Source organism: Telopea speciosissima, chromosome 10 (assembly GCF_018873765.1).
Source record: "Telopea speciosissima isolate NSW1024214 ecotype Mountain lineage chromosome 10, Tspe_v1, whole genome shotgun sequence".
In the NCBI taxonomy this organism is placed as follows: domain Eukaryota; kingdom Viridiplantae; phylum Streptophyta; class Magnoliopsida; order Proteales; family Proteaceae; genus Telopea; species Telopea speciosissima.
Window position 1 is genome coordinate 36,763,521 of NC_057925.1, and position 14,089 is coordinate 36,777,609.

Consider the following 14,089-nt stretch of genomic DNA (forward strand, 5'->3'; position numbering starts at 1 on the left):
CATTAACGAGGCAGAGTGAAACAGACAAAAGAACAAGAGTAAAGATACGAGGAAAAGTGAAGGCTGAAAAGAAAAGAGAAAATAAAGAGGAGAAAGGGCGAGCTTTGGAGATCGAGAGAAAGGGAAGGAGAAAGAAAGAGTAATTGCAGAGCGTATAGAGAGGGTGCAATAGCATTTATGAAGGAGAGGTGTAATTGCTAGGAGAGAGAGAATGAGAAAGAGAGAGCATATGGTATTTAATTTTCTTGGAGGGTTGTGGTGAAACGAATGACGGCTACCAAACACCTCAGTTTTCAACCCTCCCTCATCACTGCCCTTAATTTTCCTCATAACATGTTTTTACTGTTCAATATCTTTTTTCTTGCGGTTCCTATTCGCAGGAGTGGATTGATTGAGACAGCCAGGCTGAGGGTCTTTAGCTCTCTCCTTGGTTTCACTTTGATCTTTTTTTTTTGTTACAGTTGTATTATTGATTATTTTTACACTTCATTAATTCAATACATTGCTGACATTTAGAAAAAAAAAAAAATCTTTTTCATTGCAGCATCACAGGTCAAGTAGCTAATGAAAATGGAATGGCAAAAGAAGCAAGAAAGAATAAGATAATTTACATAAAAAATGAAAATTAATCAAGGCGAGTCATGTTTTTTTTTTAATGTTTAAATACAATAAATATGTATAAATTACTAAAAATCAGAAAACTATAGGAAACTATAGGATAATATAAAAATAAAAATAAAATAGAACAAAAGAAAAAAAAAATACATATCAATGAATTTGTTCTTCATTCAAAAGTCTGGAAGAAATTTCTTGAAGCTTCTATTTTATATATTACAAATTTCTCGTTTATTTAATTTTTGGTTTATAATTGAATAGTTGTTCATCAATGAAACAACATTAAAAGAAAATGATTATCTATATTTATGTGCAAATGGAATCCTCCCTCTTACCCTCCTCCTCCCCCATTCCTTCCCCACCTTCCCCCCCCCCCTCAAAAAAAAAAAAAAAACTGTAAGGTTTTCATTCATGAGAACCAATGTTATAAATTAATAGATAGGTATACTACAGGTTCTACATAGATCCACTTTGTACACCATTTAGTTTAGAAATAATATACAAGAAACAAATTTAGATAATGAAGCAACAGGTTAAACAAATCTGTTACAAGCATCCAAAAAGCACTCTGCTGGAGTATGACTGAACTCATGCATTATCGAATCTTTTTTTTTTTTCCGTAAGAATCATTCTTATCAATCAACAATTACTATCCCATCCCATCATTCAAAATTACTTCTCTGGTCCTCCTTAAAACTCGAATAATCTAATGAGGAAAGGAACAAAGAAGAATGGTATCGAAGCTACTCTAGAGAGAGAGAGAGAGAGAGAGTAACCATGTGATAGCCAGCCTTTGTCGCCACCGAAGAATAAAAGACTTCTAGCCGAAAAGAAGAGAGTGAAGCTTCCTGGTTGTTAACCATTGGGGAGATGCAGAGGGACTTAGAGTTTCATATTCTCTCAATACACTAATTTGATGGATTTTTTTAAAGGAAAAGACTCACCGATTTTATTATGACTCAGTTGAAAAAACCAAGGCTCATTTGACTTGGCCTAGTTTGATCGATTCTTGTTTATTCCAACCGAGTTTACATGACTCTTGACCAGGTTTTAAAACATTTCGACTTGACTCAAGTGACTTGCTCGAATCAAAACCTGATTTTCCAACGACGATTTAAACTAGAAAATACATGTATACTTCTACATGGCTGTAGTTCCTAATCATGGATTCTTTCTAGTTACTTGAAAGTACTGGTGAAACTAAGAGGGTCGTTGGACCTGTTAGACCCCTGTAGCTTGGCCCTTTGTCTAATTTAACCAATATTTTCAGGTGACTGGAGAGGAGTCGCGTCCATAGTTCCCTCCCCTATATGTTATGGATTTGCAACGCCTATAGACATGTTTGTATTGGAGTCGTAAGGGGAACCAGTCAAGAATTTTATGCCCTTAACGAAACCGGCTAGCTTTATTTTAAGCTATTATTTAACAATAAGAAAAAGAGATACATTTCTCTCTATCAAATACGTTCGAGTTCTTGCTAAGCTAGCAGCAAAAAGAAGAGAATCTTTCAGTTGGTTTGTAGCTTCCCCCAGTATATTAGGGAAGCCTTATCGGATGATTTTATGGGGCAGACGAGATATCGATTCAGTTAGTGTGAGTTGTTCCTTTCAGGGGTTTTTGTAGGGTTTATGTATCCTTCTCCTTTGTTTTTCTTGTATTCGTCTGAGTATGCACGTAAAACATCTGTAATTTTTTCTTTTACATCTTAATTTAAAATCTTACTAAACTTTAGCAAAAAAAAAAAAAAAAAATTCAAGTTCTTAATATTATATACATAAAAATCTTACACATCAATTACCCTAAGAATTTGGTGATAAGTGTTTCAAAAAAATGGCTATCCTTCATGTATTCATGTATTTATGGATGAGCAGAAAAAAGAAGAAGCACAAAACACTCTTGAAGGATTTATTGGAATAATAATTTAAAGAGTATTAAGGAGATTTTTTTTTTTTGTTAAAATAACATTATGGTGAAAGTAGGGTTTGTATGCGCACGCGCATGTGAAAAGAGAAATAGAGAGAGAATGTACGCATTCATGTGTGTCATTTTTCTTCTAGTATTAGGATTGGTGTGTGTTTGTTTTGGGTGTCACTTATTAGTATTAGGGTTTGTAACATTCTGGATACAGTGTTGAGATTGGCATAGGGTGCTTGTATTGAATTGGCTAGGTCAGTGAGTGTAAGAGTCTAAGAGGAGGTGGGCAAGTTAAGATCCCTAAGATGGAGCCCACCAACCAAACTCACTCAGCTCACGATCTCTCCTTTCTCGTCTGCTTTCTCTCTCCATTAAATGAGTCTGAGCCACGCACGCCCTGCATGGCAAGAGGCATTTACTACGTTCATGCCCCGCTCGCACCCTACCCTTTCGGGAATTCTTTGCCATATACGTTATCTCTCATTATATTTTTCTCTCTCGCAAAAGTCATTTTATTCTCTCTCTTCATTTAGACTTCCATCTGACTTGATACGAACGATACATATTGATATCGGTTTCACAATCACATGATCCTAAATTTTAGAATCTGTTTGGGTTTTCGTGAAATCCTACACAAGTTTCATACAGTAAATTAGAACACGATTGAATAATAAATATGGAAGAGCGATGTGTACTTTGCACTCAAGTATGTTGAAGAAGACCTCGTTCAACTTTCTCACGATGAACGCAAACAAAACTTTTGTTTGGATCTTCCACAATCTTCTTGTCCCACTTGTACTTCTTAAATTCTTAGTGGGAAGAATATAAAATGAGATCAACCGACCGCAGGAACCCCAACCTTGTATTTATAATACAAAACCCTAATTCCTGTCCACCCCATAATAGAAAGGACTAGTATACCCCCAATAACCTTAAAGTGATCTAAACTGGATTTTATGCCCATGGACCCACACCAAATAGTTAGGATATAATTAATTAAGCTCATAAAAATTAATAGTCTCCTACTGGGACTACATTAATTATACACACCTCTCTATTGGTTTGGCCAGTGAGTCACATTGCAAATTACCATTTTAAATCCTTGATTCAATTAACAAATAGACTCATGTCAAACAACAGCAGAAGATACACCTCAATATATGGCGTACAACTTTCTGTCAATCACAAACACAACCTTACTTGCTAACTAGAATTGCAATGGAAAATTAACCATAACAAACATCCCGTGATCACAAAAACTTTGACATGCCCCTATGGGTCCTTTTCTTTGATATCAAATATCATCCCTTTGGGCAAACCACCACAAATCCGATTAATACCTAACCATGGCTTACCGCCTAACTTTGGCTAAATGCCAACTTTAACTTTGGTAAACCGCCTTTGGTCATTTTAGGCCTGCCCCTCGCTCTATTGGCTACTTCAATCGGAATCATATCACTCATTATTGGGGCGTCCCTAGGCCTCCGTTGAACATGACCATGCCACCTCAAATGGTTCTCTCGGAGCAACTCCCAAGTCAGCTCTGATATGATCATTCCTTACTTTGTCCTTCCTTGTTTTTCCACTCATTTTTGTTAGTCTGGTCTAACTGCCTCCAACCAAGACACTCACTATTTGGGTGGAGGATGATGCATGGTTGTCTTCCTGTTTATGATTTGGTGATACAGAAGGGGATACCTTATGCATCTTGTTGCTCCATGTGCCTACGCAGTGTTGAGAGTTTTTCTCATTTATTTCTAGACTGTTTGGTGGTTGTCAAGGTATGGGCATCATTTGTTAATTTTTTTTAATGTTGCTTGGCCACAACCATCTTCTGTGGTGGAGTTGGCACAGTGGTGGAGATCGAAATCTAGTTCGGTGCCTCTAAAAGAAGTGTGGCCGGCTAGTTTCCTACTTTTTTTTTTTCATGTCTGACATGAAAGAAATTCTAGGAGATTTGAAGGGAAAGGGAGACCTTCTGGGTTCATCTTGAAGGCTCCAGAATGCTATTAAAGAAGCAACTTAGATTAAAGCATTTTCTTTTAGAACAATGGAGGATTTTCTTTTGTCTAGGCACTTGCAACTCAAAGTCAACGGTACCTTTAGGGGTGTCAATGGTTATGAGCTTAGAGGGGGTAAGCCGATCTCTGGATGGTGCAAGCTGAACATTGATGGTTGTTCCCTTGGAAACCCAGGACGCTTCGGAGCGGGAGGTGTAATTCGGAATGGGCTTGGCATTGTTCAGAGATATTTCATGGTTCCACTTGGAATCATGATGAACTACTGTGCAAAATTCTCTACCTTATTTATCGGCCTGAAGTTTATTAAGGAGATGGGAGTTGGTAAGCTCTGGATAGAATGCGACTCACAAGCTGTGGTGGAAGTCGTGCTTCGAAAATCAATCCCATGGAGTTTCGAACAGCAACGGCGTCATTTTATTTCCTTCCTTGACTCTATATCTTGGTGGATAACACGTTGCTTCGGTGAAGTTAATATGGTGGCTGATTCGCTTTCCAAACATGGTGCCAGAATGCAAGGCCCTACTTATTGGCTGTGTTGCCCAAGTTTCGTCTCGGCAAACGTGAGTTGGGATTCTCAAAACCGAACTAAGGTACAAGTTTACTTAAGGCTTGGCTAGAGCTCTTGTTGATGGCAATACCAAAGGTGGGTCTCTGACAAGGCTGTGGTTTTCTCTAACTCCCTGTTGATGGCATTGCCGAAGGTGGGAGACGGGGTTTTCAAGGCCAACTCTTTTCTTATATCCTTGTCCATCTAGGTATGCCTAGACATTAATCCTGTAATATATTTTTCTTTACTTAATATATACTTGTTGACTTCTAGCCAAAAAAAAAAAAAAAAAGACAAGATGCCACTGAGCACCCACTAATTAATCAAAACAAGTAATGAGCTCCCACTGATTAACCAAAACAAGCAATTGATCAATTTGTCTTAAACAACTACCTGAACCCAAGACAATAATCTTTTTCCCTACTAGAATATACTTGATCTTAATGTATTTAGAACCGTTGAATTTCTGTGTGGCCCAGTACCACCCATACCTCTAATTTCATCACCAGGTGTCTTTTACACACAATTATATTTTTCCATGTTCCCATTTTTTCTTCCTGGTCTTATCTCCAAGAGTGTTCCTAAGTGTATCAAGTTTGGACTCCCGGAGATCCAAATCTAGGTCAAGTAACCCTAAATCCCCTTTTAGGTCCACAACTTATTTTCCCTTATAGTTATTTCAGTGTGAGTAAGAACAGTAGAAAAATATTCCAAAACATTAGATATCCTGGAGGAGCAAGAAGCAATAATCAAGATATCAATAATGAATAAACAGGTCAATCAATGATATAATCAGTGCAATTATCAAAATAAATCAAATAAGAGTTATAACCGCTACTACATCCCTATTCTTTGGGTTAGGAATGCACTGGTTCTCTTATTAATCCACATTTATCACAAAAAGAACAATAAATTCTGGAAATCCGATCACCTTTGGGCAGAAGAAACCCCTAGATTACTGTCATTTCAAATATGTGTTTTCTTAACTTAGATGACATCACCTTTGGGCAAATGTCACTAACTTTGCTGCTAAAACGAAATCATAAAAGCATGAGATATCCCACTTTGGTGGATTCCACCCAACCCTTTAATGGCTCACCATAAAATATGTCATGCAGTTAGACATGTGCGAAAGTACCTTTTACAAGACAAACACATCCAGTGTATTTCCAGTCTTAATCAACAAACACCTGGGTGAGATATACCCACACCAAATGAATTGTGCCAACAATTAAAACCAGCAAACAAGAGTTCCAACTGCACTACATTTTTCAACCTTCGGGTAAAAAAATGCACTAATCCTCTCACTTCAACTACTGCGAGATAGCAACGACGTTCAGAAATCTCTCTACCTTTGGGTGATGAGAAATCCCTAGGGCATGCTTCTCAATTTCTTGTACATAAAACCTTTTAAGCCTTGACAATGTCACTTTTAGGTGAACAGTATCCACTTTGCTGTCACAATAATTTAACTATATATCCTTGAATTATAAAAAACATCACAATAGGAACTAAGCATGCGACTTTGATGGATCCTGCCTAACTCCATCATGACATTCTGTAATCTCAATCTGTGCAGCCAAATTTGGGATCCCAAAATTCTATGCACAAAAAATAACTTTGACATTAAAGTCACTTTGATACATTTAAATACCTCACTTAATCAGTAAACCCAAAAACCGGGACACCCTCAACATATTCCAATTTAAGAAAGTGAGAAACTGAGACCGTATTCACCTTGATGGACAAAAATAGTCAAAACTTGTCCCTGGAGGTGTCAAAAATACCTAAGCAAGGTATCGTTGTGTAGATTTGGAAATTATAAATAAAACAAGTCAAACCAGAGCTCAAACAAAGGCTCCACGTGTCCTCATGCATTGACTGAAGTGCACGCTCGAAAATACTCATAGTCTGTACGGTCAGAATGGTTTAATCCAGGGTCAAACCAATAACATTCGGGATGGGACCGGCCCGACTCAACTGATTTGTTTTAGTTCTCTCTACCTTGTTCAGTTTGGTCTGAACCGTTCCTAAGGTTAACCAAAAACTCTATTATCCATATCCATTGGATTTAGGGCCTCTTTGGTATCATTTTTATTTTTGATATTTGGCCAAAAAACGTTTTTGGTTACGTTTGGTATCGATTATGGAGCCTATTTCTATTTAAAAAGGATTGAAAAAACACAAAAACCACAAATAGGTCCTAACACATTTATCTGTTTTGGTAAAAAAATCAGTTTTGATCATTTATGCGGGGACTTTAATGAGTACGTGCTCATAAGTCTCAAAATCGAAGGGTAGGAACATCATTTCTCGTTTAATTAGAATCGACCCTCCTCCTCCTCCTCTTGCAACACCATATCTGCCACTTCCCCTTCTTATTTTTCCTACAACTCCATCCGCCCCCTCATCTTCTTCATCATGCAGTCCCACCCGCCCCTACACTATGCTGCAACCTAACCCACCACATCCATCCCTTACACGCTGCAACCGACCCCTTTCTGCAATGAGAATATACTATTCTGCATCAATGTCGACCATGAATCTCTAGCGGACATGAAAGGTTCGGGCCCAAAAGGTCAATCCATCACAAGATTGGATTCAATAAAAAATGCAGTATTCCTATTCGTCCATGCCAAACTCACCATCAATCCTGAGCACTGTTTCGCCTTTGTGGCTCTTGGCCAATCCGCTTCTTGGGTATCCCCAACTTCAAATTTTTCTTGCTCCCATTTTGTTCCATTAGAAATTCGATATGATTTTCGCATAATTTCGTGGAGGTTTAATGGGGTTCTACTAGATTATGTGAAATGTTGTGGGTTCTTCTGCAATCGCAACCCTGATGTTTTGTTTTTGTATTTTTATTATTTTCTTGGTTAATTGCTTATCAATAGCATGATTTGAACTAAAGGCTATAACATTTGATGTGAATCATTGGATTGTCTCTTCATTTTGTAGGGCGTTTCCCAAAGTATCTGAAGTTTGATGAACTTATCGATTCTCTGCACAAACAGGTTCCCTTGCGCCTGTTTGTTCTTATCTAATTCCAATTGGAATTAGGAACAATCACCTAAAAGGTCATGACAGGTCGATGCTTATCTAAATTTTGAATCGTGATTCCAGGTGGGATCCATTCCCAGGAAGGAAGATGGGTGAAGAGGGAATCTCTTCACCAACCACTTACACTATATATGAGATTTGATAATTTGGGATCATTTCTTCAAAAAACTATTCTACGCATAGCATACCAAACCATTTCTCATTCTATAATCCATTTTTGTCTAATGTTTACAAAACGATTTTTAGTTTTTGATAAAAAAAAATGGTTTTCATTAATGATTTTTGCTACATAAGCAAAAGTCAAAATAAAAATGATACCAAAGAGAGCCTAAGTCAAGAGCTTAAAGTTAACTTTTACTTTGAGTACTTTAGTTTTACAATGCTCTTGTCGTTCATTAATGATAAAAATGTTTTTATCAACAAAGGTCATGAGCCCCTTTCCAATTAGAGTTTTAAATTGAAATCTTTTGTAATTAAAGCATTTTGTACAAATACTTGTTCACGGAAGCACTCCTTTTAGAACATTGCTTTTGACATATTAAAAAAAAATTACCTTGTCATTGAAACGCTTTTCAATGTTTACCATTGTGATTTTTTTTTAAACAAGACCAATTACACAACTAAAATCATCTCCAGAATCCACATAGGAAACGACTTCTATGAATATAAGTCCACTTGCAAACAGAGATCGTCTCAATCTCTATTGCACGATCTAAGACTGCCATGGTCGTACCTTTGATCTCAGGCAACTGAAAAAGATCCCTTTGAGTGATTTGCTTCCATGCGAGCATAGCCATGACTGAAGATCAGTTTTCCTATTTTTCTGTTTTTATTATATTATAAAAAAAAAAAGATCAAGCCATAACCCTTGGATTTCCCAAAAATTTTATCACAAGTAGTATTACAATTCTTGATCTCACTATACTACTTGAAAGCATTGATATCCCAATAAAGACCATGTTCAAAGATCTTGCGATGAATAGATCCTCATCGGCAAGTTTGCGGATTCAATCCAGTTTATTAAACAGGTCGATTATTCAATCACAAAAATTGATAGAACAAAATCAAAACATCGATTCTAGTACTGTATGGTATGGCTTTGATACCAACTGTTAGAATTTCCTTGGGATTTCGTGAAACCCTAAACGAGTTTCATACAATAAACTAGAACACAATTGAATAATAAATATGAGAGATCGATGTGTACCAGACACCCAAGTATGTTGAAGCAGACCTCGTTCAACTTCTTCACAATGAACGCGAACAAAACCTTGATTCAGATCTTCCACAATCTTCTTGTCCCACTTGCACCTCTCAAATTCTTGGTGGGAAGAACAGAGAATGAGATCAAGCGATTGCAGGGACCCCAACCTTGTATTTATAATACAAAACCCTAATCCTTGTCTACCCTCACAATGGAAAGGACTAGTATCCCCCGATAACCTTAAAGTGGTCCCAAACCGGATTTTATGCCCATGGACCCACACCAATAGGGTAGGACATAATTAATTAAGCCCATAAAAACTAACACTAAATGCATGCGTTACGCCATCCTTAAGGGTGCCCTATCAACTATCAAGTCAACTGTAACCGTGTCTTGATGCACAGTACCTATGAAAAGAGTACTTACTTTTTCGGCAAGAGATATCTGCCTGGTCATGTAGCCCTTGCACCAGCATGGGGGCCAGAGAGAGCTATAAGGGCATTAACACAAATGAGATTTTTTATTTTATTTTATTTTATTTTAGGAAGGGTTGGGTGATAATCTTGCACACTCTTATGTTTGGGAGCCATGGTTCATAATTTTGGATCAAATCGGTCGATATCAGTTGGATTGGATCAGATCGGTATCAGTCATAGCCGATCCCGGTACTAGAGCAATCCTAACCGAGTTTTGTTATCGGTCAGTGGATCAGATAACCCATTCGAATTGAGCGATCTGATCCGATACGCATGACTTGCAGAGAAGAGTTTTAAAACCCATTTTTACATTCGTTCTTCGTCCTGAGCCATTCAAGTTGAGATTCATAGATTTGAAAGACTCAATTCTACGAGAAAAAAGGGGGAGGATCGTACCGTTTTTGAATGGGGAATCGAATAAAGGAATATTTCATTCCATGTAAACATAGATCTGCTTAAGGTAGTTTAGGTTTTAAAACCCAAAATTTCCAATTGTTCTTTGTCCTAGCCTTTCACGCCCTGATTTAGAGATTTGGGAGCTTCAATACGAGAGATAAAAGGAGAGATCTTACCTTTTTTTATTAGGAATTAAACTTGGATATTTCTTAGATAATGGCGGTAGTGGGTGAGGTTGAACAAGTGGATTAGATAAGCTCAACAGAAAATTAGGGATTAGAGAAACCGTAAAAATATTAATTACTGTTTTTTTAGACTTGTTTTTTATTTTTAAATTTTTTAATATATTTTTGATCGATACAATAACCAAACCTATAAAGCATGGATTTTGGTCATTTTTGACTAATTTAGGACAATTTTGACCGATCCGGATCGGTATCGGCCCTTTTTTTTTTATAGGAAAAGAAAGTATATATATTAATAAATAAAACATAATGACTGTACAATATTGTTGGATAATTGTATCTACTCTTGGTGAACATACATATATTTAGCAAGAGCACAATGTAAAGAGAAGATTAGAACATCAGGATTGAAAACAAAAAGCCTAGAGTTCGAGGCTATGTGGGCTTTAAGACCAAAATATACTAATGGTAGCTGGCGGATTGATTTCTAGGGGTTATTGATCAGCTCCACGATCTCCTTGTTGTTGCACTACACTTCCCTATGTTGTATCCTTGTCTGGTAGCAAACTCCATCCCCCGAGTAATGCCAAACAATTCTATTGAGAACATTGTTAGTACTCAAAAAACCTGCAGAAAGAAATTTAAGTTCTCCTTGTAATAGAATTGTAAATGCCCAACCAGATCTGTTTAGTTCTGAGGCGGCAACCCCTGCGCATAGAAAAATTGGGTAATTAAAGATTAGAAGTTTATCCAAAGATGATAAATTAGTGAGACCATTCATGTAGCATGTCGAAGGTTCAAAAGAATCACAACAAGGCGGGTTAACCGAAAGCTCACAGAGCCATTTGTTAGCCATAGTCATGATCCATAATAGATCAGGCTTATCCTTCTGAAATAGGACTTTGTTCCTGTGAATCCAAATGAAATAGCAAAACATGATGAAAACAGAGAAAAACCAATTTGTCATGGCTTTATCTTTTAAAATGCTTAGAGTATAGGACTCACAAAAGTATAATAAAGATGGAAAAGATCTGTGCTCAGTTCTAAGCCGAAAAGGTCTTGCAGCCCATAAGTATTTTATCCATTCACAAGAGATCAAAACATGCCAAATAGATTTTGGGTGCACGGTTTTTGATAGTCCATCGTCCAACCATAAGTATTTTGGGTGCATGATTTTCGAGGTAAATGAGCTTAAGTAGACTAATCAGGCCATAAATGATCATTCTCAATGGGAGCTTTCCTAAAACCGTGCACCCAAAAAAGGAAACTATAGAAAAGGAAAGGGTAGCCCAACCATGGCTGGAAGCAGAGGTTTTTCTGGGCAGTCTATGAAGAGCCTGGGTGTCCCATCGCGTGGAATTACCTTGATACCATGGCGGGAAACAAAATTCCACCCCTAGACTCTGAGGATCAGGTGACTTTGGAGAAGATGATAGCTGATAGGAGCCACATCAAGGCAGAGGTTATCGATGTCCAGGATATAGGCGAGCTAGAGCGGGGTGAGCATTTCGGGAATTCCTCCCTTCCCCCTCCCAGGGGTCTTTCAGGTTGTATTATGATCTTTTCTTTGTTTGATACTTTCCTTTTGTTGGCTGCAGTGGAGTTTCCTTTGGATTCCCTGATGTCCTTCATAGAGGAGGAAGATCTTCAGGTTGCAGGGGATAAAGTTCTTGCCCCCTTGAACAAGAGTAAGAAAAGAAAAGCGTCCTCCACTGAGCTGGGTAAGGATTCCCTGAAGAAGGGATCGTTTAAGCTTCCCCCCACGCCTCCCCAAGGTTCATAAATTGTAGGGGCTTCCTCTGGTAAGGAGATGACTTCTGACCCGGGGTTGGTCTCTCAGGAGGAGGGGTCCTCGGTGATCTAGAAAGGTCTTCCTCCCCCTGACAATACCAAAAAGGACAAGGGCAAGGGCAAGGCCAATCTTGATGTGTTCGTTCCCCAATGGTCCATCAGCAACGACCAGAGGGTGATTGGCAATATCGCGGCTGCTGAGAATATGGCCCTGAATTGCATTGCCCCAGTGGACCAGGACTAGCTTTTTGGGATGTTCGATGAGACGTTGGAGAAATCCACCCTTGCTCCCTTGCTCAGGCCTATGAGGTGACATTCTGTTCTCGGTCTGTACCGTTCATTTTCTTATTGCTTACTGATTCTTATTCCATTCTTCATTTCAGACTTTGGCTTTTGCTTCGGAGTTGGTGGAGCGGAAGAGGAAAGTCGCCTCGGTGTATCAAGAATCTGAGAGTGTAATGATGAAGTTGAGGAAGGCTGCCCAGTACAATGATGAACGAGTCTCGCTTCTGAATACCCAGTTGACCACTTTGAGGGTAGAGAAAGATTCTACAATGAAAGCGTTGGAGGCAGCTCAGGAGAGTCTGAGGGAGGAGGAGGAGCAAGCCCAATCTTTCGTGACATCTTATGGAAAGATGAAAAAGAAGCTGGGCGAGAAGAAACAATTGGCCCGTGGGCTGCAAGTTGAGATTGATAGCCTGAAGGTTTAGGTTAATGATGCCGGGACCAAGGCCCTCAATGAATATCTTAAATCGAAAGCTTGCAAGGTTCATCACATATCGACGGCTTCTCTGACTATGCTGAAGACGACTTACCCCATCTGGGTTCAAGTGAAGGAGAGGCAACCGGATTTCAACTTTGAGGGGATATCCAAAGTGGAGTATATGCTAGAGCGGTTAAAGTCGGGTGCCTACAAGCCTACCTCTTCGGTTGGAAAGTTGGACATCCCTCGTCCCTCTTCTTTCGTGATTCCTCAAGTGCTTTCCAACGAGGCCGGTGGGCAAAGCTCTTCGGTTAGCCCAGGAGGAGCTACGGCCGGCGAAACTGGCCAGATAGTGACTTCTGTTCCTTCTGAGACTACTCCCAAGCAAAATGTTGTGCCAAGTGTTGAGTAGGGAGAGGAGAATCCCCCCCCGGCCCCGTCGACCACGCCAGCTACCCTTATGACCCCTGAAGATGTTGTAGACGCCTCTACGATTTAATCTCTTTGTTACATCAGATGTTATTACATTGTTGCTGGTTTTTTTTTTTTTTTTTTTTTTGTAATCCCATGCTTCTTAATTAATGACAAATGGCCACAGGCTTTATTTGCTGTTTTGGATTTCTGTCTAGTTGCATATCCGACCATGACTCCTTTCCCCTTTTTGCCTAGGATCATCCTTCCTTGTCTGATATCATAGCTGGGGAGGCTTCAGAGCGAGAAGGAGTTGCAATCTCGGATAGAAGCATATGACAGAGCCAATGCTATACTGAGGAAGCGTAATTCTCAGTTGGAAGTGGAATTGGAAGATTATAGGTCCCTTGAGCGCTGGGAGAAAGATCTACTGGCCATGTTAGAGTTTGCTCGGGATATTGTGGATAATGTGAGCGACTATCTCTGGGCTGAACGATATGTTGCGACGAACCTTACAATCAATCACGTGGTTCAATCGGCTGCATTTAAACGTTTATGCACAGATAAGGCTTTAGAAGGCGCTCAGCGCCTATATAACCGAGTGAGGGAGGTTGCCCCCTATTTTAATTGGGGGAAGATGAGATTGGGTTTTGACCCTCGCATTCCTATATGGGAGGTTGTACTTGATCCCTTAACATTGTCCATACCTTTCTTTCCTCCTCCACAGAACATTCCAAGGCCTTTGCCTCCTAATCCACCTCGTCCC